General features: G+C 41.3%; 1 long non-coding RNA gene across 1 annotated transcript; it reads right to left on the reverse strand.

Moving 5' to 3' along the window:
* Positions 1-1484: 1484 nt before the first annotated feature.
* LOC124246494 (uncharacterized) lies at positions 1485-15910 on the reverse strand. Its single transcript, XR_006890513.1, has 3 exons — positions 15849-15910; positions 13860-13931; positions 1485-1735 (listed from the first exon to the last, which is right to left on the reverse strand). It is a non-coding gene; the product is annotated as an uncharacterized LOC124246494 (long non-coding RNA).
* Positions 15911-27156: the final 11246 nt, after the last annotated feature.

A 27156-nucleotide genomic window follows, 5' to 3' on the forward strand; every position in this document is an offset into this window, starting at 1 on the left:
TGAAACGACCTACAGCCCAGCTTAGATCAACACTATATCCAATAGGATTGAACCTACAGAATTAAAAAAGGAAGAGAGTTCTTAGAAAAATGTGGCTTCTGTGAAATACAGCTAGATTTCATCAAAATGGCTGTTTCTACATTATTTGTTTAATTTAGAGATAAACTTGAGGATGATTTCTTATAAATGACACTAATATCTTGTATGAACGCATAGATGCAAATCAGATCAGATATCTTTTAAGGAGTTATGAGTAGGACTTATCTAGGCACTAATAATTTCCCTTTTTTAAAATAATTCTTTGCAATGATATTTTAGTTATATTTGGAAAGTAGCTGTCAAACTATAAAAATAACCTCATAGTCCATAAAAGGATACGACATCTTCAAACTAAAGATGAGTACTCTTTTTTAGAGCATGAGAAGTCCCATTGCTTGGGTTGCTATTCCCTCTGTCCATGGGTTTACAGAAAATGACCTACTAGGAGCTCAAATTTGGGTGGATAATTTGTGAAGTATCGCACAAATTCATGGAAAGAAAGGAAAGCCTTTGTGCAGCCAGATGTTGCTGTGCGCAGTGGCACAGGGACAAACTCTTTCCTCCTGGGAGCTTTGGTTTTCTTTGCCTGGAATCCTCTTTTCTCCATCTTGCACAGCAGCCTCCTTCTTGCCTTGGGATCTCAGCTTGAAGGTCACCCTAGCGTGATCGTTCTGACCACCCAGTCTACTCAGTGCCCTGTTATCACCACGTTTATCACTAATTGATACTCTTGGATTTTGTTTGTTTAGTGTCCATCTCCTTGCACATGGAGGGCATGAACTTTGTCTTATTCTTGCTGTAATCCCAGCCTTGGGAACGGTGTGTAGCAAGTATTATGAGTTGAATTGTGTCCCCTCAAAAGATATGCCGACAACCTAACCTCCCATAGCCCAGAATGACCTTATTTGGAATATAACCGTTGCTAATGTAATTAATTAAGATAAGGTCTTATGGAGTAGGGTGGGCCTTTAGTCCCAAAAGACTGTTGTTCCATAAGAAGAGAGAGAGACACGCAGAGAATGGACGTGAAGACACAGACGCACGGAGAAGATGGCTACGTAAAGGGAGAGGCAGAGTTTGGAGTTATGTTGCCCCAAGCCGAGGAGCGCCTGGGGAACAGAAATGGGAAGAGGCAAGGAAGGACCCCCCCCCCCCCCCCCCCACCCCCCCGGAGATTTCGGAAGCAGCAAGGCCACCCTGCAACACCTCAATTCTCTTTCAAATGCTGAGGGCTGACATGCCATCCTCTCAAACAGTGGTCAGATATCTGCCTTGCAAATGAAACTAATGGAAAATAGGATTTTTGTAATAAAAACCTACTGTCTAGTAAGTGGGCTGAAACATATCATTCTATTGCAGTTCAGTTTGGCTTGAAATAATATTGCTATAATTTCATCAGAAATACATGTAGGAAAGAAGATTTTTACCATAATTTTGTGCTCATTGTTACTGTAAACTTGCAAGTTTTGGCTAGCATCGTTCAATAATTTAAACATCATTATTATATATTTGTTTTCTTTTTTTGCAGCAATAAGAGCACACCTTTGGGGAACTGCATGGATCTGATCGTTGAATCGAAGCCAACTCCATCCTGAAGGAGAAATTTTCCTCCTCCGTCCAGGTGGACAATTCACGGGCAGAGTGAATCAGTGTCAAAGTGATGAGGAAAATATTCCGGGTTATTAGTTTCCAAGATCTGCATGATCAAAATGAAAATTACTCAAAAACACAAATTCAAAACATATTCATTATTAAAACTGATTTTTAATGATTGCTTTTTTAAAAATCTCAAATCACTTGAAAGCAAATCATATACATGTATGTATGTATACACTTGAGTGCGTGTGTGAAATCATTACCATTTGGGAACGGAACATTTTTATTATGAGATCTTTTGGAAAGCTACTCTAGCAACTCCCTCCATTTGTACCAAATATCTCTTGATAAATCGGTGGTGAGCATCTTCACTTACTCCTTGGTGCTATAGCAACAGTTTCTTTAGGAGACATATTGTCCTAGAAGTACAGTTTTCTCTGCCTCATTTGGACACGGCACATAGATTTAAGCACAAAGAGACAAATGGATGTACTGGAGACAAAGAGCAGACTTCACGGGGAGTCGTACGCAGGGTCTGAGAGTGTTTCCTGTCTCGCAGGAAGCATTCACATCATGACTTGTCGTCTATACTGTCTGGCCCAGTGTCTCCTAACTTCCTGGAATAAAACCAAACCAAGCAAAACAATAAAAATGACAATTTTTCTGTGTTTTGGAATTCCAAACTCTTATTACTGGAATACTAAATCTTTCCACCCTACTGGCTGTCGTGCTTTCAAAATTAACAGGGCTTTTTACGGTTTGTTTTTCAAAAATATAATGTTCCTGTATATATCCCATATATTATAACAATTTATTTTAAGTGTTATTCTTAAATTCTGCTAATGCTTGCACAAAGATCAAAATATTGACTTATTATTCAAATTAACTTTTCTTTTTACTTTTGTAAATGGCTTGAACAAAATTCATCCTCCCTTAAATAGTACGAATTGAGTTTTAGATATAGGCAAATGGGAGGGAAAAAGTAATATCAAAACAATCCTTAGTTTGTTCCGTGAATTTACCATTCCTGCCCTCCAAATGGACTTGTGGGTCCAACGGTTTCCAAATTTGATACCTAAGTTTCAACTTTGTCTTTATAAGAAACCATCCCGTCTAGAGCTGGGGCTGTGTTTTATCAGCACCATCACCACCAACCATGTCACCATCGCTACTCTTCAATTTGTAGAAAATCCAGCAATCTCTGCCAACTTGGCGAGATACCAAAAGTGCATTGATTATTTTCATGAGAAAACAATGAATTTTAGGGATGAATTTTAGGGATGAATTTTAGGGATTCGTGTCACGTGTAAGGGCAGCTTCTGTCATAAGCTTCCACATCACACAGATAAATAGAATGGTGGAGGTTCAGAGGACTGGAGGAATCAGTGAAATCTGTGCTTCTCAAAGCAAGTTGAGCGGTCTCTTGGGACTATGCAGCCATGAGTCAGGTAAAGGGACACACGAGAACTGCAGGACAGATAAGGGGCTTAGTGAAAAGGTGCGTTCATTGGGATTGGAAGCTGAGATTATAATATTACATAAAACATGTCTTCATCATTCTATCACTCCCTTTTGCATCATTTAAGTTGAACATTCTCTCTTTTCTAGATTTTGGAGAGTGCTATCTTTTTGGACAATGAGTGTGATTGCTAGCAGTTACTGTATTTTAAGACAAGTTAAAAACGTTGTTTTACATCTACAAGGAGCTGCAGGATGAGGTGTGGTGGGCGTGAGTGTGTGAAGGAGAGGGCTTTGGCTGGTAAAGAATTTAGTATCTATTTTTAAAATAAACAGATTATGGAAGCAAATGCAAAATTTTCATAAAATTTTAGGAGAAAAATTTTTTAAAGTCATTCTCTGTTTGGAGCAAGCATTCAAAGAGTGTCCAAATTCATTTAGTACAAATTCAGGAGAAACATTTCAGATTTACCTAATCCAGTGTTTTTATTATGCCCATGAGGGAGTAAAAGTGATGGACCAAGCCATTCGAATCCAGATTTTCTGACTGCCGGGCCTGAGCTCAGTGTCAGAGCTCTTTGAGGCAAGAGGAAATGCAGAATTAACGTCAACTGAGTTTTGTCCACAGGCCACACATGATGATACTTGCCGGGCACTGTCATGGTTGCCAGCTGTGGTTAAGGGTTAGGCTCCCGGTCAGACTTCCTCAGTGGTAAATTGGTTCCACCTCTTACTCCCTGTGTGACTTTGGACGGGTCACTTAAGTTCTCTGATTTCTAGTTTCTTCATCTGCAAAATGAGGATCATAAATGAAGCTCACTCGCTGATAAGGATTAAATAAGATAATTCTTGCAAAGGATTTAACAGTGCTTGATGCATAAACGTTGACTAAATGAATTTTGTATTCAAAAAAGAAAGAAAAAAACCTTGCAAGTCATAGGGGTGGGGAGGATGAAGTGGGATTTTACGTGCATTTCACAAATGAGAAAAATCAGGGTTGAGTAAAAGTCAGTAACTTGCGGAGAAGTTGCAAAACCAGAATGTGAAGTTGTATCTGTCTGAACCGGAAGTTGAGGCTGCGTCTGCTGCGCCATCTTGCCTTCTGAGAGGAGCAGGGAGCTGGCAAGAGCACAGGGACCATCGACTTTGAGAGCTGGCCGCTGTGCTCATGCTGAGCCCTGAAAGCTTCTGGCAGCTTCCCAGCAATTCTGGAAATCCGCAAAGCTCTGAACAGGATGCAGCCCAGGTGGCAGAAGGCAATGGGAATATTCAGGTGCAAATATCACTCGAAGGTGAAACCTGGAATGTGAGCCTGGCTTCGTTTAGCTAGTTCCCATTCGTTCTCAAGGACAGGCGCTGTGTCCTCTCTTTCTGCAGAACTGACTCACCCATGCCCATTGCTTTAAGAACTCACTCTGGGCTAGCTCTGCCAATCACGTGACCTTGGGCAGGTCACCTACCTCTTCAAGGCTTGATTAGGACAGAGCCTCAGGCCACACACCCGACCAGCGTACTCAGATTCTTACAGAGTGATACCCTGAAATATCTATTTTTTTATCTCAACTTTTCACCGAAGTAAACCTTAAGGCAGAAACAAATCTACCAATCCTATAAGTGTACAGTTCAATTAATTTTCACAAAATAAACACAGTCTCAAATCAAGTAATAGAGAAGCCCAGTCCAGAAGGCCCCCAGTTAGACCTCCTCCTTGTCAGCACTCTTCCAAGATAACCGCTGTATTCTGACTTCTAACATTATTGCTTATTTGGCCTATTTATGAAATGTATCTAAATGGAATTACACAGTGTGTGGCTCCATTTGTGCCACACAAGAAGTGGGCTTCTCCCACTCAACAATGTGTTTGTGAAATTCATCCATGTTATTGCATGTGGTTATAGATTGTTCATTTTCATTGCTGTGTAGTAGGGGGTCAGCCTCCTATTTTGTAAATAAAGTTTTATTGAAGCCCTGCCAGGCTCATTCATTCCTGTCTACAGCTGCTTTCACTCTGCAACGGCAGAGTTTCGTCACAGCAGAGACTGTATGGCTGCCAAAGGTGAAAATATTTACCATCTGGCACTTTCCCGAAAGAAGTTTGCTGACCTCCAAGTCTATAGTCTCTGATCACGTATACCAACAGCTCTTTATCCATTCTACTCTCCACAGACATTTGGATTCCTTCTGCTTTTGAGTTATTTCATATAGTGCTGCCTTGAACTTTCTTGTACGCGTCTTTTGGTGACATATGTACACATCCTATTGGGTGTATGGCGTGTGTATTTTTTTTTAAATCTCTGACTGATTCTAACATACAGACGGGTTTGGAAACCTCTGCGTTAGAACTGTAATCTAACCCAAAGTGTTTAAATTCTCTGGTCCACGGTCACGCAGAAGATCACTGGCAGAGCTGAGATTGATAACCAAACCCCTGTTTCTTGGAACAGTTCTGTTTTCCGCTGTAGTTCCTGTAGTCATTATCTTTAGAACATTAACTTAGAAGGGTTTTTACTTATCCAAGGTCTTTCACAAACATGACTCTTTTCTACCATATCTGGTTGTGCATTTTCAAGAACAGGAAACTCACTGCCTTAGGAGAATTTTAGAGAAGGAAGGGATTATATAAATCACTTAACCCAAACCCTTCATTTTATAAATTAGTAAATCGAGGTTCAGAGATACCAATGATTTTCCCAAAATAAGCATTTTGAGTCTTGACTTTTATCATGTACTACAAAACGATTTTGAACCTGCTGGTTTTGTCTTTGCATTTGGTACTATTTCAGTCAAATAGCTGACCAAGGTAAGACCTATACATTTGAACTATGTAATCATTACAGAAATGTCTAAAGTAAGACAAACAGTTTCTTCTTCCCCTTCCAACTGTATAGATGGTCCCCCCTAGGCAACCACTCTTAACATTTTGTTTTTCGATCATCCGTATATAAATACGTAAAAATACATGTTACGGGTATGAGTCCACAACTTTGATGAGGAAGAAATATTACTTAATTTTTCTTTCACTCAAATTAATTTCTCCTTGAGGCTCCCCCCCATCAGGCAGGTGGCTCCTCACTCTCAGTGAATTTGGAACTCCCTCCCTTTCTCTATAGTTGTGCCTGCAGGTCAGCTGGGGTGTGTGGTACCAAGAATTCAGTGGGAGGTACAGCATGGGCAGCATCTGATCCTTGGTGACCACGGTGATACTGAGACATCTTTCATCCTCTCTGGGCCCTGGCCACTGGTCCCCACAGGTGCATTGGCCACTGTTGTCAGACCCTGTCAGGTGTGGTGGCATCTGTGCCTGAACCACAGCGATCTCTGCCAGGCTGCCTGAGGCCCTTCCTGCCCTGCTCATTCCAGCCATTTCCTCTGTGGGCTCCTGCCAGCTTCCTTGGCCTCCCTAGAAATTGAGGCCCAGCTTTCCTCTGGCCTTAGGTCCCACTAGCCTTGCTGGAGTTTTCCAGTTGCCCAGGTTCTATCTGTGGCTTTTGGCATCAAGCGCCTTTCTTCCAGGCTCACTTCCAACACTCACTCATTCCTTCCAACACGCTCTCATCTCTCCCCACAGTGGGAGCGTCTCCTGTCCAACCTTCAACAAGCCTCCTCGTACACGTGTTTCCTATGCTTGGATTTTTATTTCTGTCAGGGGTTTTTTCCAGTCAGGCAGTGGGGAGATCCCTCTTTTCTCAAACCCTCAAACATTCACAAGTTTGACTTTTTTGGAAACCAGTTGCTAGGGTGGTGCTTTTTTCCAAAGCTCACTGGGAACATTACATTCAGAGCAGCCCAGGGGCTCAACTGGGGGGTGAGGGGAGAAAGAGGTAACCGTGGCCTACTGGAAGGAAAAAAACATGGTTAATATTCAAATTATTATCCTGCCACAAAAATGGGCACATCAGAAGGGTAATTATTTAGTCTTGTTTTTATTCCAGAATCGGGTCATACAATATATAAACTGTAGCTCTCATTTTCACTTAACATATGGGACAAATACCTGCACACAGATATGCCTCATGATTTGTAATGGTTTCATAGTACAATTTGTTCAATTATTTTCTTGTTGATGGATAGCTAGGTTGTTTTTGTTATTACAAATAATTATAATAATAACCAATGTTTACTATGGTCTTAAAATGTAGTAGGCAATGTTCTAAGCACTTTACATGCATTATTTCATTTAATCTTCATAAAAACTCCATGAGATAGATATTATTGCTTTGCTTTCTTTCTACAGATGAGAAAATTGAGGCCCATAAGGATTAAATAGCTTACTCAAGGTCGTAGTACGGAATGGATTTGAATCCCAGCGAGTCTATGTGTAGTGGCCGTGCTCTAACCATTACACAGCTCTGCCTCCTCCTTTCCTGAGGGTACTCGTACACTCGCTTATATACTTCATTTTTATTGCTGTCGGATCACCCCAGAACTGAGGTTGTAGGGAAAGTATTTGTGCATTTTTGTATTCTGACAGATACTGGGAGATTATTTTTGGACTGAAGCAGTTTACGGAACCATCCCTGGTGTTCAATGGGAGTGAGTGCTCCCGAGCCTTCCCAGTGCTGGGTGGCAGGACGCGTGTGAAGTTACGTCGTGCTGGTTGGAACCCTGTCCTCCACTCCAGTGATGTCCAGGTGTTTCAGTTTTCACTTCCCTGATGACTATCATGGATGTCAAGCACCTTTTCTTATGTTTACTTGCCCTTTGCATTTCCTCTGCTGTCAATCACCTGTCCACACCTGTCACTCTCTAATTAATTTGCAGGAGCTCTTTGCATATTGGGGATATTAAGCCATTGTGTTATATGTGTTGTAAACATTTTCTCTTAGAAGATCACTTATTCTCTGCTTTATACTACATAAAAGTTACACGTTTATTTAATCAATTCTTCTCATCTTTTCCTTCATAAACTAGCTACATAGTACACTATAAGTAGTTTTTTTAAAAAAGTATATTCAGCTGTAATTTTCCTATCTTGCTAAAGAAAGCTTTCCTCATTCCATAGTGACACAAACGTTTTCCTATTTTTTCTTCTAATATCTTTATGGCTTTCCTTGTTTTATAGTTAGTTCCTTAACTTTTCCGGAATTTCCTTTTGGATATGTGGTAAGATAGGAGTTGACATTATTTTCTTGCTTATATATAGCTGATTATCTCCAGCCTGTTTGCTATATGTCCTTTGAATTGTATGCTCGACAAATATTATGTATTCTTTCTCAGTGACTTCTGCTCCTAGATATACGTGCGTCCACTTTTGGACCCTATTCTCTCCCACTGATTGATCTGTCTTCATAGCAACACAATTCTACTTTGATTGCAGTAGTTTGATATCTGGTAAAAACAGTACTGTCCCTACTTCTGAAATGGAACTATAAAGTTCATTAGACACTTTTCTTCTCCAGATAATTAATAGTATCTCAGTAGGCCAGGATGCTACCTTCTTATAAATTGGATTTCTTATGAATGAAGGAATATGACTTTTTAGGCAGATGAAGCTTTTTATGTCCAAGTTACATGATCTGACATCCTTCAAATTTTGTCAAATAATATTATCAATCACTTGACCTTGAATTTGGATTAGAATTAGATTTTTTTTTCAGCTTTAGACATTGCCTTAAGACAATAGGAAAATTATCCAATAAGAGAAAAAAAAACCTAACAAGTTTTATGACTGATAAAGATCATATCTTGTTTGAATAGAAATAATTGAAAAGTTAAATACATTTTTTTTTAAAGATTCAGTCTTAGCTAACATCTATTACCAATCTTCCTCTCTCTTTCTTTTTCTTCCTCAAAGCCCCAGTACGTTGTTGTATATTTTATTGTAGATCCTTCTAGTTCTTCTCTGTGAGCCACTGCCACAGCATGGCCACTGACAGATGGGTGGTATGGTTCCACATCCGGAAACCAGCCTGGGCCGCCGAAGCGGAACACACCAAACTTTAACCAGCAGGCCACCAGGGCTGGCTAAAAGTTGAACACTTATAATTCTCGTAGTGCAGTGCTCATCTTTGATGTCCCTTCCCCCCAATCTTTATCACTAATTTGCATCCAACTTTAATATTGAATTGTATAAAGATATAGAAAACATCACATGATTTTTATTCCAAGCTTCATCATGGATGTGAGAGAGCTGAAGTTTAGTATTTTTTTCATACCAACATCTTGACTAATTTTCCGCTAAAATCCATGAGTGAGTTGGTTCTTGACTTTCGACTAGGCTATCCTTGTTTGTAAATGTAGCTACGTGGGTATATTTCTCTGGATACCATATCTATCTATGTTCAAGTAATGCAAATAGAACACTCTGCGTATGGTCTATTACTACTTTATAATACTGTATTACTATTGTATATTACTCAGTTATAATCTGGAATTGGCACAACAATGATTCATGTGCTGTAACACCCATTACTGCTTTCTACAAACTTTCAAGAACCTTTTATTTTGGGAAGAATTCTGTCTCAGTATCCATCACAGTGGATTTCTGCCCTCATTTCCTTGTATTTATTCTGGGTGGTGTTTGCACGACGAGGAGGATCTATTTTGGTTGGAGACACTGTTCCCTTCTGAGAGGAGGAAGTGAGAGCTTGGTCTCTGTCTCCAGTTGCAAAGCTGTTGGACAGATCAGACAGGGAGCTCTGTCAGCCAGGCTCCAGGAAGCCTTCCCTCTTCTGATGGGGCAACTAAACAATTGTTGCCATTACAATGGGCCAAATGGAGAAGTATTCTTAGAACAATAAGAAAAGGGAAAGTCGGCCACCAGGCAGGAAAGGCTTTCAAGCAACATCAAACTCAGAGAATGTGAATGTCCTTTAAATGTAAACAGCCTACCACAGCACTTCTCCGAATGACAACACCAGGAGCGTTTGCCCTGCGCCAGGCACTTGACACACGCTCTTATCTCTAATCCCATAGCTGCTGTACCAGACAAGCATCATCCCCATCTGACACAGGAAGAAACTGAGGCCAGAGAGGTTGTGATAACCTCTCCATGGCTGGTAAATGTGGGATTCAAACCCAGGCTTGTATAATACAGTTATTACCTGAGATGGCTCATACTCTTATCTACCCCTTTTTTTAAATTAAAAAGTAGTTGAAGAGCTTACAGTTCTTAATGAATGAATCTATTATCTCCTTACAAAAAGCACAAGGCAGCAGGCACTGAGGGCTCCATTAATACCCTGAAATATGTTCTTTTTCTGTTGAGTTTCTCTGAATACTACAGAGGCCATGGGAACCTGAAGAAAACTTGCTAAATGCTGTGTGTGATAGCATAACAGCCTCCTTTGTCACATGCATAATTATTGCCCCTGGATCAGTCTCAAACGCTGCCAATGATGCATAGGACGAACTCTTATTCAGCATACAGTGACTTCAGATCTTGGAAACAAGTGTGCAGATTAAAGGTCTAAATTAACGATAACCATCATACTAATGTCAATGGTAGATTACTGGACAAGTGTAACATATGCATCTGAAAAATAATCATCTACTGTTAAACCTTTGGTCTTCTTTCCATTAGAGTTTTAACATTTCATTGAATGTTTCTGTTAAATGCTAGATCAATGAAGCAATTCTTCACCTTAATTGCATATAATTTACAATAGGTGAGAGGAGAAAATAATGGTTCTAAAAGTGAGATGCCCATTGGATTGTTTTTGGATACGCAGGAATTATTGACAAGAAGTAGTCAATAATTGACTTAAGCGCTATAAGGGACCATGAAAAGTTACCAGTTTTCTAGCTGCTTCAGGTGCAATGACTCAAATAATTTTATAGTTTTTTGCTAATACTTTCTTAGGTTCCACTGGGCCCAACCTGGGCCTACTGCACACCTAGGGGGGCTAAGGGGCTATTTGCGTGGTATTATTTGAAGCTCTTCTTCTCATTGCCGATGGCCACACGCCCTTTCAAGATTGCCTTGTCCTCAACTCTTGCATTGGCCTGCCCCCAGTTTCAGGAATATCCGCTCTGTAGAAGGGAGGGGAAGCCATGCTTCCACTAGCTCTTGTTGATAACGCTTTCATGGATGGGTTAGCCACTCTTAGTTACCACCACAGAAAGCAGGATTCTGGGCAAACAAATGGGACAGAGGATAAGGCAGGTATGCTGTGAAGTGAAGTTAGGATGGTGAGAGTGGGATGAACAGCATCTGGAACTCTATTCAGGGCACTGAACACAAGGAAGATGGAGTAAAATGGAGGAAGAATGATAAGAAGAAAGCATTAAAAGAGAAATGGTTCCCCAAAGAAGAGGTAAAGGACTTCCTCATTCTTTTGCCTACGGTCCTCTGAGGTTTGTTGAAACAATCAACCCACAGGACTCCCCAGCGTGGTGGCCATGCCTACAGTCTTCTTGCAAGGGAAATCAGTCCATCCACAGCACACACTGAGGAAAATACTCTGGAAAGTTCCTCAGGCATTGGTGGCTATGTTTCGTTCCACGTCAGCCTGCTTACTGACAAACAGTTGGACCAGAGTGCATACCTAATGCAAAGGTGGCTAATCGAGTCAGACCAGCAGCCTCTCAGGGGATCTGATGCCAAAAGCTCTGCCCTTGAGGAATAATGGTGCTTAACTGGACAATCCAATGCTCTCTCTTGAGACTTCGAACTCACGTTACCTAGTGAAAATCAGCTGGTTGGTAGCAGAAAAATATACATACACAGAGAGATGGAGAGGGAGGCAGAGAAAATACTTGAGACTATGCAAGGGAATAATCCGGTCACTAGAACTGTGTAGAATCCTGACTCATTTTCTAGAACATATACTATTTTCTAGTCTCCATGGGAAACATCTGTTCTTGTGATTCCTGGTTGAGAGGCTTCTTCCAGACTCTGGTTTAGATTCTGAACGTTAGAAGAAGAAAGCTGGTCAGGATTCCTGTTTTTCTTATTTCCACTGGTGTCATTCCACGGAGCACGATGCTCTGGGCCTATCTCTTGACTAACACGAATAAATCACCTCTTTGCGACCTTTAAAGGGGCCACATAAACAATTATCTAAAAATATCATCTGTATTTTTTTTTATCTAAGATGTCAGTTTACATAAAAGGCTGTTAAATGAGACTTTTCCAGTTGCCTTAGTTCACCTTAAACTCCAATGATGAGAAAAATGGGAGATAAGTGCAACCACATTCTAAGGAGACATGCTAGATAAATCCATGTTAGAAATAGTAAGAGAGCTGAACTAGCTAAACAGCCATATTTGGATTAAGATGTCAGAGGAAAGAATTAGACTAGTAGGAGGTGCTCTTGTCCCACCAAGGCACCCCAAGGCAAGTCCAGGGGACCCCCGGGATAATATCTGTATCCGTCAAGGTTCTCTGGTGGTGGGACACCAGGCTAGAGACTCAGGAGAAGTGATGGTGCAGTCCCAGTCTGAAGGCCAGCAGACGGAGACCCAGGAGAGCTAATGGCGCATATGAAGTCCAAAGGCAGCCTTCTGGAGAATTCCCCCTCACTCAGGGAGACTGGTGATTTTGTTCTATTGAGGCCTTCAACTGATTAGATGAAGCCAACCCACATTATGGAGGGCAGGCTGCTTACTCAGAGTTCACCGATTTAAATGTTCATCTAATCCAAAAACACTCTCTAAGCTGACACATCAAATTAACCACCACAATAGCCTATAAAGATAGTGGGGGATCTACAGCAAGGGGAGACAAGCTTGCATCCCCACAGCTGGTGGGTACTTGCTGAGCTGTAGAAGCTTCCACTGCCATGATGGAGCAGGGCTAGAGAATCCTTGGGAGAGCTTGACACGATCTCCTGTGTTTGAGGTCATTGCAAGCTTGGAGATTGGTACTGCCTCCTGTCTCAGGGATTCTGGATGAGAACAGCTGAAGGAAAGCAGCCTTGGGGCAGCCTGTATTCGGACCACTTGCAGGACAGAAATAGTCTTGCAAGAGACGATTGCTTCCATCATATTCCCTCTTGTTCATCATTCACGCTGTAAGTGATCTTTCTAAATCACAAATGTAATCTTGTTATTCCCCTACTTGTCTGTGGCTCCTGGATGTCCGCAGAATAGGACACTAACTCCTGCAAGCGGCTCATGAGCCCTCCGTGATCTGTACTTCCTACCGCTCCAGCCTCACCTCATTTTCTCCTCAGCTTACACCTCCCAGCCCACTGTGCCAGCAACATCCCTCCGCTGTCTGCTTGGTGAGTGCTGATGCCTATGTGGAGACTCAACTTGCATCACTTGTCCCAAACCTTGACTCATCTCCCCCAGGTTGAGGAGTCCACTCCCTTTGTTATGTCACGCTTTCACCATAGAACCCATAACACTCTTCTGCATGAATTTATTTACCTTAGCACCTTTTCCCTTGAGATTGTAAGTTACTTCAAGTCAGAGAACTCTGATTTATACATGTTCCCAGCACCTAGCTCAGGGCCAGGACACAGGAAATGCTAAATTGATGTCAGCTGCATAAATGAATTGCTAAAATATCTAGAAAGAAAGAAATTTTAAGTATTTGCAGAAATATCTGGGAAGAAAGGAATTTCAAGACTTCTCAGTATTTTGATATTTTCCTCTTTTTATTTCTTCTCCTTCCTAGTTTTTAACTTTTATTTTCCTGTAGTTAAAAGCAGCAGTTCTCAAAGTGTGGTCTACAGACTTCTAGAAGTCTCCAAGATCCTATCAGAGAGTCAAAAGTATTGACCTATGAGGTCAAAAGTATTTTCATATATTAGGATTTGCTTTTTTCACTGTTTTGCATTTGCCCTGATGTTGGAGCAAAGGTAATTAGAGTGCCTTACCTGGCTCAAAGCAGTGGCAGGAAACTGGACTAGTAGTCATTGCACCATCCATTTGCTCACATCCACTCATAACTAAAAAGGAAAAAAAGAGCTAGTTTCATTTAAGAATGTCCTAGATGAAGCAATACATTAATTAATATGATTAATTTTATTAACTCACAACCTCTGAGAACAATGTTCCATGTGATGCAATGGGAGTATGTGGAAATCGCTGATGCCGCCGCCTGAAAAACGAGTTGTCTCAAGGAAAAACAGTGTGAGGTGAGTTGCAGCCTGAACTAGTCACTTTTTTTTAATGGAACATGATTTTTACTTGAAAGAACAACTGACAGACAAACTGTGGTTCTTCAGACTTTGGTATTTGGCAGGCATTTTCTTGAAAATGAACAAAGTGTGTCTGTCATTTCAGAAAAAGAGCTGGCAGTATTTGTTGTGAATGATAAAATCTGAACTTTCAAGTGAAAATGAGAATTTTGAAAAACTTGTGGCTGCCATCTTGAGCTTGACAGCTTTCCAAAACTGACACGTTTTTTATTCTGATGAGATTGGTGATGATATTAACAGATGTGATTTTCTTGATACTGTAAAATGTGTCCACAGTTACAAGATGTGCATATCTCATTGAACCAATTTTCCAGATGACCAATACTTCATAATACAGAAGCCATGAGTAAAATATTCATTTTAAGTGCAAGACAGATTGAGATTTTTAGACAAGCGAATTTTAATGCAAATTTCCTTGATATGATTTCAGATTTCATATTGCAACTAACCTTTAAGAAACTACCACTTGCTTTGATGTAGTATCAAAAAAGAGTATCCATAATTATCTGAAAAGGCTACTAAAACACTCCTCCCTTTTCCAAATACAAACCTGTGTGAGGCCAGATTTTTTTCATATTCTCCAACCAAACAACATAATGGAACAAACAATGCAGAAGCAGATATGAAAGTCTAGCTATTGTCTTTCAGCCAGACATTAAAGAGATCTGCAAAAAGTCAAATAAAGCTATGCTTCTCTCTTTTTTTGTATCAAAAAATGTTCTTTTAAAAAAATATATGTTCTTTATGTTATCAGGTAATGAATTTATTATTATTTGAAATGCATTATTTTTTAAATTTCTCAGTTTTAATTTCTAATATGGTAAATAGCAATTGATATAACTTTGGGTCCCTTGATAATTTTTAGCAGTGTAAAAGTCACCAGAGACCAAAAAGTATGAGCCACTGCTTTTATCCCCTTTCTTCTTGAAAAAGGGAGGCAGCTTTAAAGAAGGAGCACGTTGATGTTTACAACACAAAAGAAAAAATCAGACACAAACAATTCAGAAATGCCCAAAGGGAATTTCTGTTTTAGAGTTGAGACCAATGTTCCAAGTTACACGGAGGAAAAGTAAAATAGACAGAGACCCACACATCCAAAATGCTTTCTGGCACACTGATAGCCGGTTAGCTAGCATCCAGCACAGCATATGGAGGCAGTCAGCTCTTAGGTTTTATTTAAACTGAGACAACAATTGCATAATTGGGTTTACTCATTCAAAGTGCAAAACAAGTCATCTAATCTGAACCAAGTGAGAGACTCCTCTTATTTTGAAAATACATGCATTCTTTAATGCCACCAGATTTATAAAAGGACCAGCTATAAAAGTACTGGAAATTAAACAAAGATCTCATTTGCATGTTCATATTCATGCACAATATTCACATAAAAACAAAGCTGAGTTTTTAAAAGTTATACAACAAGCAAGTGCTCACCATTTCCTCAAAACATTGGGTAGCATAGGGAAGATTATATTTTGGTGAAACTGGTAGATTAAGTTTCAGTCAAATTCTGTTAATTACAATAAATTTCAAAGACTGTCTCAATTATTGAGCTTCCGGAATTTGTTCAGTCAAATATTATCTGAAATAGGCTATTATCTCTGACTTAAAATACCTTCTGTATTAAGATTTTTGTATATATATTCATTATAACAGACATCTGACCTGTAGCTTTCTGGCCTTTTTTTTTTTTCCTTCTTCTCCCCGAAGCCCCCAGTACATAGTTGTACATTCTAGTTGTAGGTCCTTCTGGTTGTGGCATGTGGGACACCGCCTCAGCGTGGCCTCATGAGCAGTGCTATGTCCACCCCCAGGATCTGAACCGGCGAAACCCTGGACTGCTGGAGAGGAGCGCGCGAACTTAACCACTTGGCCACGGCGGGCCCCTGGTCTTGGGCGCACTATTGTTGAAGATTTTTCACTAAGTGAGAAACAGGTGTCATTTAGAGAGCGCAGATTCTCACAGGGCTGCAGTGCTGACGTCATTGATCACGGACAGGGCTTTGCAGAAGTTAAACCACAGCGCAGGCGGCATGGCTCCCCTCCCACAGCACAGGCGCTACGGTTTGGAAGGCAGATCCCACTGCTGAACTGCCTGATGGCTGTCTTCACCCATGACCTTTTGTTTTAACCAAAGCGCAGCAAAACCTTCCTGGGTACAGGTTGCTATGACATCACTGTTCTTCACTCACAGTCCTGTTAGTAGCCAGAGCTCTTGAATTCCTTGGGCACTGAATTCCTGTGACTGTTCCCATTTTGACAGCGGCCACCCAGACGATCCCGCATTTGATCACATCAATTACTTTTACTATCTTTAGAAATGAAAACACAAAGCTGAAACATCTCGCAGAGAACTTGAGTGACCTCAGGAGTGTGTCCTCAGAGTCCAGTTTAAGGAACCCTCCTTCAGATCAGGACCCCTCGGCTGGAGCCGCAGGACACACAGTCTGCCTGCAGACGAGGCGCTCAGGGGTCACTTTATTCCTGAAGCTGGAAATACACGCGTTTCTCAAAGCTTCCAGAGCTCTGCTGATGAAAAGGCCACAAGACGGAGAAGCCACTCCTCCAAGAACTTTTATCTCGGGAAAGTGAGATTTCACACATTGATTTCCACTTCCCGAGAAGCAAGTGTATACCTTGTTCCATGAAAAATAGGAAGTTTCCATGTCAAGAAGACTTTGACTTGAAACTTTATGTAAATTACTGGTGAACAAATTCTGGCAACAGTTGCCCTATTTTAAAATCTAAAGCAGAGTCAGCAGACGGCACCACCTGTGGGCTGAGTCAACTCGGCCCACGGTCGGGTGTTGTACGAGGGTGAGCTAAGAATGTTTCATACATTTTTAAAGGGTTGTTTAAAAAAAAGAAAACACTCCAATATGAAACAGAAATGGTACGTGGTATGTAAAATACAAAATAGTTACTATCTGGCCCTTTACAGAAAAAGTTTGCCAACCCCTGCTCTAAGGAATTGCTTGTTTTTAAAAAGCAATATTAGTCATATCTTGGGAAGTCGATAATATTCATATTCTGTCCTTTCTTCCTGATTCTCTTTTACTCTTCGTCTGCCTTTTTCTCACTATCAAATTAAAGGCTTTTAATGTATTACTACACTTGTTAAATAAGTTCTATCATTCAGTCTTTTAATTTAAAAACAGGTGAGCAGGCGATTTGTATTAATCCTCTTATTAAAAAAGAAAACATTAAAATAAACTAGTCTGTTTTGGATTCATTCTCCTGTGGGTCAGTGATTCTTGAGAAAAGGAAAGAGCAACCTATTTACCTTAAATGCCAACAGGAAAGCACAGCTAGTCCTTAATGTCTTTGATTTGCATTCTCATTCTTTTCTTGAATAATAATAATGAGCAGGTCACAGATGTTCACTGAGTTGGGAAATCACTTGAAGAAGGTTCAGCCTGAGCTGAAGGCTTCCCAGATGGAGTAAGGAATTGCTAAACCCAATGAAGGACAACTGAGCATTAGCCTCACTTCCTAAATCTCTTTTCCCAGGAATGAAAGCATGAATAATATTTGTTTGGTAAAATCAAAATGGCTTAATACTCTCTAAGCCTGCAGAAAAATTCACTTTCAGAGCTGTAAAATGGTTTATAAGCTTCATTAATAGTCAGTTTTAAGTATGATTAAGTGCTTAGAATAATAAGGACCCAAGAATTACTTGTCCATTAACTATTACGATCTCCTTTACCTGACTCAGAGAACACATTTAAGTAACCGAAGGAATGTCGTAATTATTCACTAAGGAAATAAAATGTGGTGGGTAAGTATCTGGGTGCTTTGCCATCTTCAACGGAGTGTTGCAGAAAGAGCATCTGGAACTAAGTCCCCAGGAAAACGCTGCTGCTGAGGAAGGGCTGCGACACAGATTGCTGATGACAGCATTTGTCCCAAATGTTGAATTTGAAAGACTGAAGTGAATTGTTTTCTTCCCTGAAGGCAGATGGGTCTTGCTAAGAGCTTCCTTGAGCAAGAAACTTAGGACCCCTGCCACATTCTCCACCCCCTCAAGGTCTCAGTTTCCTCCATTCTGGAGTTCTCCACAGGAAGCAGGGGAGAGTCACCAGAGGCGGGGGCTGGGGGTCACCCTTGGCGGTCTGAGAACTTGATCTGCATTACATTAGTCTGTGTGCTGCCGTTGGGGGCGTGGGGGGAGCCTAGATGTTGAGCACATCATAACCAGAGACGTCTGGCCCGTTAAGGAATGCTGATCCAGAGCTCAGCCTGAGAAGCCCTGGTCACCAGGGCTGCGCCTGGCACACCCCTGCATTGCACCACCACACCTCTGTTGGCACTAACTCTTGCCAGCAAACACCTCTGTAAGGACTGTAGGGGAGATGGTGCCCTCCAGGCCTCTGGTAAACCCGGTAAAGCTCTGCGTGGACATAGAGGGTATTGCCTTCCTCAGCACCAGCAGAATCCTGCCGTACATACTACTGATCTTTGTGTGCAAATGTAGGCATGATTGATCAGAACCCCAGGCTATGATGGCAGCCCTCACTGGGGTCAGGACCACCGCTGCTTGGGCTGCGCCCCTGGGCACCCCCATGCTGCTCCTGCCCTCCCACTCGGAGCTCCACTCTGCCCCTGACTCCTTAGTCATCTTGGACCAGAGTCCTGCCGTGCCCAGGCCCTCGGACTTTGCTCCTCCAAGTATGCATGAGTCAGGGCAGCTGGGATCTCTGGATCTTAAAGCACCTCCTCCCGAACAACCCCTCACGCCACCCCACAACCACACCCCGACCTTTGCCCCCATGGATCTCGACCTCCGGTGTTCTCTGAGCAGCAGGCAGCGTGAAGTCTGAGCTTTGGCCTCCACCCCAGAATTCCACCTTGTCTCCTCCTTGGGTGTAACGTTCCCACATCTGCCCCATGAACTTACCCTCCAGCCCTGAGCTCCAGCTCTGCCTTGGCCTGCCTGCTACCTCGAGCACAAGCCAGGCTGGCCGATTCCCTGAAGTCAGCCTCTTCACGCCTGCTCCCCAAGACGGCTGCAGCTGTTTGTGTGCTCCCAGATTCCAAGGAACCTCCATACCTAGGACAAAAGTTGAAACTAAGGGAGAGAGAGCAGTAGGGGACAAATCGCCTCAGCAAATTTCCCCTGCAGGCTGGACAAGGGCTTGCTGAGGGGAAGTTCCTGCGTCAGCACCCACCAGCATGCTCGCGGGAAGCCAGGGCTTGACAACAGAGGGAGACGGAGAGTCCCAGGAAGGAGGAGAGGCCCGAAGTGAGAGGTCTTATCTTTCACCCGGTCCTTTCAGAGAAGGTGGAGGACCGAAAATACTCACGGACTTGGCCAGTATCACTCTGGTTAAGATAGAGCAGAATTGGAACCAGGATCTTGCTTCCTGGCTGGGTGCAGCATTCTCCACCTTCATTCATTCAGCAAGCATTCTTTGAGCGTCTACTCCAGCCCACGTTACTACAGTTTAACAATTCTTGGGTATATGATAGGGGTTAGAAAGATATGAAACAAATATAACAAAATATAGCTGTTTTAAGGGACATCGATCGGGTAAAAAGTAAATATATGTTAAGTATTTTTAAATAATCCAAGATTATTTGTGTTTGTGTGGTAATAGAAGTATATATAATGAATTTTCATGGAAATTCAAAGAACACAAGAGCTATCAAATGGGTTATGATTCCCAAGAAAGACTTACGTCAGATGGTCCAGAAATTAAACTGGAAGACAAGGAAGGATTTGGAAAAGTTGAAAGGAGTGAGGAGAATTTTTGAGTAGGAAAACCTGACGTTTCGTGTTGGGGCTTTAGAAGAGAAGTTTTCATGTTTTGTGTGGGGACAAATTATAGAAAGCGTTGAACAAAACAGAAGTGTTCAGCAGGCACTGGGGAGCCACTGGTATGCTGAGCGGGAGAGTGTCAGGAGGAAGCAAGGCCTCAGGAAGAGGGATGGGTAATGCTGGGTTGGGGGCAATGGGAACGGAGGAAGAGGGTGAGAGTCCAGAACTGACAAGACAAGTTACTGGGCCATTAAAGCAATCCTCAACTATAGAAGATTCTTAAAGAAAATCAGGGATATCATCTTCAAGTACTTAGAACACAGTCTCATAATTAAAACACAGCTGTCACCTTCAGTCCTGACAATTCTGCTGTAGCAAAGAATTCAGATTGTATGTTCCTACCACGAGGCTTTCATATAAATGGATGAAGCTAATGCTCAAAAATAATTTGTTCTCTGATTAGGCAAGCCACCTACTCCCCAAACAAAACTTCATTTTTATCTATGATTAGTGTTAACATCTCTTTCACAGCTGGTACAAAATTAAACAAGACTAGTTCGTGCTCACATAAATAAAATTCTCCATGAGCATATTCCAGGTTCGTAAGCATTTGTTACTCCATCAGGAGTTTAAAGACACCAATAACATTAAAAATACCAATAAAAAATATAGAAACGAAATTCACTCCCAGTCCCATTACCCCAACACCAACTGTTTTTCCTTTTCCCGTGTTCTTTTTTCCAGGCTCTGTTCATAAGCTTCTGTGTCTCTTTCTATGATGGTGAAACTAAGTTTAGCCGTTAACAACAGAAGTAGTAAAATTGACTCCCTCTCTCCCTGCCATAACAATCACCACCATACTGCTCTTAGACAGAATGGCTGGGTGGTCGACATCAGCGTGAAGTAGACGGGCAACTGGTTTCCCCGCCTCTGAGCTCTTCAAAGTAAAGACCATGCCGTGTGGCATCTCCCACGGAAAGCCTGATCACACCCAGCCACGTGGTCTGCAGTTCACTGTCTTCTGCTCCCACTAGCTGACCGAATGGTGAAGGGCGACAGCTGCTGTACTTTCCTCGTGCGTGCTTGTGTGTCTGTGTTTTTACTGCCAAGTTAGACACTAATCTCTCCAGCGAGTTGAGCATTAAGTAGGTTGCTATGATTTATGGAAAAAAATGAGCTACATCTCTGCATGTGGATTTTAAAGCAATTAAACCCTGGCTTTTTGTTACTAGCATGTTTCTGAGATCTAGCTGTCATTATTGGAAGCGAATGTTTTAATATTTACTCCACTAATATTTGAATACAGTTACATTCAGAGTCTAGTAATCTGGATTGTGTGTAATGGTTCACTTACCACGAATCAAGTCATCATCCCCAGTGAACCAGATTTGCTGCCTGCAGGCAGTGTTCTGGGATGCACTGCATTTATTCAGAGATTTTTGGTTTGTTTATTTTAATAGCCCTTTTTAGCAAAACCTGAAACTCAAAAGTTGTCCAAATTTACTACCAGAACACAATTAAAGCTTCAATTTGGTGATAAAGGTATAAAAAGGTCTTGATTCCCAATGACCTTCTGCATCTTGATTTACATAAATTTTCCTACGTATCATGATCTTTGCTTAGGAGTTTCAGAGGCTGAAACGAAATTTTACTTTTAGCAATTGAACATATGCTGTAAAAATAAAAACAAATGCAAAAGAAAAGCAAAAATGTTTAATTGCTTGACATAATTCCATCACAGCAAAAGTCCAATACTAACATAAGTGCCATGAAGTTCGTTCCATTGCAAAAATGACTTTTGTGATATTTTTGAGAAACTAAAATCTATTTTCATGGTTCCAGCTTTTATTCCATTAACTCATACTCCATGTGAAACTTATTCCACAAGAGCCAAATCAAAAATTATCTGTGCGGGATGATGTTGTTGTTGTAATAATGGTCTCTGTTAACAATTAAAATGCTATTTTAGGTACAGTTTTAGGAGAAGATTAGCATTTTATACAAAAGCATTTTTTGTCACAAGTGAATTTTTTGTGCTTCTTGCTTTTTTTTAAATTAAATATTCTCTGACTCTGAAAATTTTTCCCTAACAACAATAATAAAAAGTAATAATAAAATGAATTAATGTTGGGAAATTTTCCACAAAGGCTACCTCAGTATATGCTCATAAAATCTTGTGAGGTAGCAATTGTTTTTTCATTTTTTGATGGGTCAGGACATTGAAGGCCAGATGAATTAAAAAAGTCTTTTTACTTCTTATAAAAGTCAATGGAAAACCCATAATTTGAGTTCACGGCTGGTTTCCCAGTACATTGTTCTCTTCATCAGCCTTGTATGTCGGGTGTTGATTGCAACAGAGCAATGATTGAAAATCCTCAAAAAGGTTACCTTAAAACTGTTTTATTGCTTCAGCCAAAGTATTTTGTCCTAGTCAAACGTGGTGATTTGAGCTCACATCCTTACACTACATTGGTCCAGCAGCAGCTTTGCTTGGCACAGATTTAAAGCCCTTGCTTGTAAGTGGAACCATGTGCCCTCTCCCACCTCCTGTCTCCACCCGCCGCCCCCCCCCCCCCCCACCATCCAGGATCCTCCCTCGGCCCAGATACTGCCACGTCTAATGAGCTTACAATTATTTTTAACCTTCTTTCCATGCAGTCGTATCAGCATACCAGCTCGGGGAGAGAATGTGCTCCCTCCTGCAGAAGCTAAACCATGACGGAGGGTCCTATGAAGAGCGAGAGGTGGGAAGATGGCAGTATTTGATGGAACTCTCCATGGAAAAGTCCAACTCGGTATCATGTGTCTATCTGACTCCAGATTTTAGAGTTCATAAGGCTTGTACTAGAGCCAGTCAATGGAATCATTTCAAGTTTGGAGAAATTTTTCTACCAGGTTAAGAAAGAAAGAGAGAGAAGAAACAGAGGAACAAAGGAGAAATGGAGGAAGGAAAGAAAAAGAAAAGAAAAGAAAAAGGGGCAGAGCTTGTTGTGCGTGTTTTCCCTGTCTTAAAAAACATGGCTGAACTAATTCAATTCATTTAGCCAGTGAAGATGGTTTTGGTTAGAGAATCAATAGATTTCTTCTGGCCAGTGGCCTTAATTCGCCGATTCGTATCAGAGGTTATTCACGGGTGAACACTGATGTGATCAAAGAACTAGACAAGAGTGTAGTAGACCCCTGCCGGAGAACAACAAATTACACGGGAAAGGACGATTTGGATGGCTGTCGCACACCACACAGGCACCAGGAGCAGGTGGAAGGCACACGCTTTAGGTTCCAGCCAAGACGAGGAAGGACCCTTACACAGCCCTGCACCTCCGGCACGCTCAGCTCAGGAAGCACAGCCACCAGCTGTGCAGTCCAAGCCTGGGACCCATCAGTGCTTTATCATTGCCTTCTCTTCACACCAGCAAAGGGAGACAAGAGAAAAAGATCTCCTCCTGACTAGCCGGAAGGTGGGCGGAGCATCAGCTGGGTCCCTTCAGCTCTCAGCGGTACTCACTGCCGTCTCTTTGGACCTTCATCGTGTTTTGCCAGTATAATTGCAGCAGCCGCTTGACTCTCCACTTCTCCCTAATCCTGCTACCGGGATCTTTCCAAAACACAAATATGTTAAAGTCCCTTGCTTAAGGAGGTTAAAATCCTTGAATGCCCTGCCCTTGCCTCGGGATGAAATCCAAAGGCCTTGTCCAAACAGGCAGGGCCTTTTATGAGTCAAACCCTAATTAACTCTCCAATCTCCACTTTTCATGCCGGTGCCACTGAGCTCCACCCGCCTGTTGAACAAAATGATGTGCCGTTTCAGAAAAGGCCACCTTCTCTCAGGATGCCCTGTCCGTGCCCGGGCTGCTCCTTCTTTAGGATCATCCAGATAGTTCACCTGGCTGGCTTGGTGCCGGCCTCCACTCTCTCAGGTTGTCTCTCGGCCCCAGCCTGCCTCCTGGTCCCATCTGTGTGTTTGGATGCCCTGGGGGCTGGCTCCCATCTCACACTGCCCTTCCCTTTATGACAGCAGTATCAGAATCTGTGGACCTTTCTGTCTCCACACTCGACTTTGATCTCCTTCCCTGCAGGCGCCTTCCACATTCCTGGCACAGATTGGTGCTCAACATGGTAAATCCTTGTTTAATGATTTAAAGAATTCATGAACTATCAAACGACATGGTAACCAGAAGAGATGAAGGGGAGACAAGAGTGTGAAGTTTGGGCTGGGTGGCAGTGGGCGGAGAGCTGTTACCTGAATTAGGGGAATGGAGAGAGTCAGGAGAAGTGGGTTCTAGTCTAACTTTCCCCTAACTAACTGTGTGCCCTTGGGCTAGTCATTTAACCTCTCTGAACCTCAGCTGACTTTTCTATAAATAATATGAATCTGGGGCTGGCCCAGTGGTGCAGTGGTTAAGTTCGCACGTTCTGCTTCTCGGGGGCCCAGGGTTCACCAGTTCGAATCCCGGGTGCAGACATGGCACCACTTGGCACACCATGCTGTGGTAGGGGGTTCCACATATAAAGTAGAGAAAGATGGACATGGATGTTAGCTCAGGGCCAGTCTTCCTCAGCAAAAAGAGGAGGATTGGCAGATGTTAGCTCAGGGCTTATCTTCCTCAAAAAAAAAAAATAATAATATGAATCTGATAGGTTTTTTATGAAGATAAAATACCACACATATAGTGTTTACAATATTTTCTAGAACATACAAGATTCTAATGATTAAAAGTCTAATAATTAAGAATCTAATAAATAACTAGAGCCTCTTGAGGTTTAATATTCTCTGATCCTACTAAAGTTCAAATCCACAAAACCACAGAGCATTAGTTTAGTAATTTAAAATAGAGCATCCTCAATTAAGCAAACCGAAACTTCCTGGCACAGGAGAGGAGGAGTAAGAAAGAAGGAGGAAATTGCAGAAGGATTAAGTTCCAAAGTGGAGGGAAAAATTGAACTCACATTAGTCTCCACTGTTCTTTTCATCTCCTTTTTTCTTTTCTTCCTGCAATTCCTTGATTTGTTATATTTTATAGGGATAAAATTTACATACAAATCTTAGGCGTACACTTTGGTAAGTTTTGACAAATTTATATACGTACTCATAGAACCAACTGCACAATCATGACATAGAATATTTCAACGGCTTCAAAAACGTTTTCTTGTCCTCTCTTTCACTCAGTTCCCCCCATAAACAACAAACATAAATTAATTCTGTCTGTTCTTGAACTTCATATAATGGAATTGGTGTCTTTTTCACACAGTGTTAGTCTGTGAGATTCATGTACATTATTGTGTATGAGCACTTCTTCAATTTGTATGAATATACTGCAATTTGCTTATCCCTTCTTTTGCTGATGGACATTTGGACTTTTCTTTTTTCAGTTTGCGACTATTACAAATAAAGCTGCTGTAAATATTCCCTTACCATCCGTTTTTCCGACAGATACGTTTCTTTCTCTTGGCAGGTACACGGGAGCAGAATTGCTAGGGCTGGCGTAGCTGCTTGTTTAATTTGACAGGAAGCTAATAAACCATTTTCCAAAGTGATCGTAGCATCGTTTACTCCCCCCAGCAGTGGACGAGAGATGCAGTCGCCGCTACATCCTCACCAGTATTTGGGCTTATCAACTTTCTAATTTTCGCTCCTGTGGTAGGAGTGAAATGATATCTCACTGTGGTTTTAATTTGTATTTCTTGATGACTAGGGATCCTGAGCAACTTTTCATGTGCTTGTAGGATGTTTGTATATTTTCTTTTGTAAAGTGTCTGTTCAACTTTTTGTCCCCTTTCCTTTAAAAAAAAAAATACAGAAAGAAAGAAGAGGAAAAAAGCTCCTTGAAGGAGTTTTTTATACACCATGGAGGCAAGTTTTTTGTCATATATATTAAGCTAAGTTAGTGACTTGCGCTTCCATGTTTTTAAGCATTTTCTTTTATGAGCAAGAGTTTTGAATTTTGATAAATGTTGCCTATCCAAGGTAGTCTTCTATGAATCCTACTAGTCTTTATAGTTTTAGCCTTGACAGTAAGGTCTATGATCAATCTTAAATTAGTTTTGTGAAATGATGTGAGATACAGGTTGAGGTTCAATTTCTTCTCTCTGTATTTTTATCCAGCATCGTGTGTTGAAAAGAAAATTCACCTCCATAAATTACATTGGTATTTTTGTTGAAAGTCAGTTAACCCTATGTTATGTATGGAACCATCCGGACTCTATTCTATTTGTGTAGCCTTACACAAGTACCTCACAGTTCTGATTACTATAGTTTTATAGCAAGGCATGAAATAAGATTATATCCACCAAATTCTTCTTTTCAATTTTTTTTTTATTATTCTAAGCACTTTGCATTTGTGTAGAAATTTCGGAATCAACTTGTCAATTTCTTTCTTTCTTTTATTTTGGTGAGGAAGATTGGCCCTGAGCTAACATCTGTTGGCAATCTTCCTCTTGTTTGGGTTGAGGAAGATTGGCCCTGAGCTAACATCTGTGCCAATCTTCCTCTATTTTGTATGTGGGTCACTGCCACAGCATGGCTTGACAAGTTCTGTGCCAGGGATGTGAACCTGTGAACCTGGGCCATCAAAGCAGAATGTACCAGACTTAACCACTATGCCATGGGGCCAGCCCCATCTTGTCAATTTCTGGGAATAAAAGGCCACTGGGACTTTGATTGGGATGATACTGTTCTATAGATCAATCTGAGGAGAACTGAAATCTTAATATCCTCTATTCTAGTTCATAATTGTGATAGATCTCTCTCTCTCTCCATTTATCTCGGTCTGCTTTTATTTCACCAAGCAATGTTTTGTAGTTTTTAGTACAAAGGTTTTGCACTTATTTTGAAAACTTCAGTTCTTAGTATTGTATGTTCTCTGATACTATTATAAATGGAATTGCTTTTTAAATTTTATTTTCCAATTATTTCGATTAGCATATAGCTCATTTATACTCTCCACGCTAATCATTACCCAAGATGATCTATGATTAATTTTTGCATTGTGACTGATTTTCGTGCATTGAACTCGTATTCTAACTAAGTGAACGCACGCTCACCTATTAGTTCTAGCAGTCTTTTTTTGTAGCTTCCTTAGGATTTTCTACCTCATCTGTAAATAAACACAGATTTGCGTCTTTCTTTCCAATTCTTGTGCTTGTTGTTTCTTTCTTAAATGTTTAACTGTACTATCAGGAAAGCCATCTCAGTCTGGGGATTTCATTATGAGAAAT

This window comes from Equus quagga, chromosome 11, assembly GCF_021613505.1.
Source record: "Equus quagga isolate Etosha38 chromosome 11, UCLA_HA_Equagga_1.0, whole genome shotgun sequence".
NCBI lineage: Eukaryota > Metazoa > Chordata > Mammalia > Perissodactyla > Equidae > Equus > Equus quagga.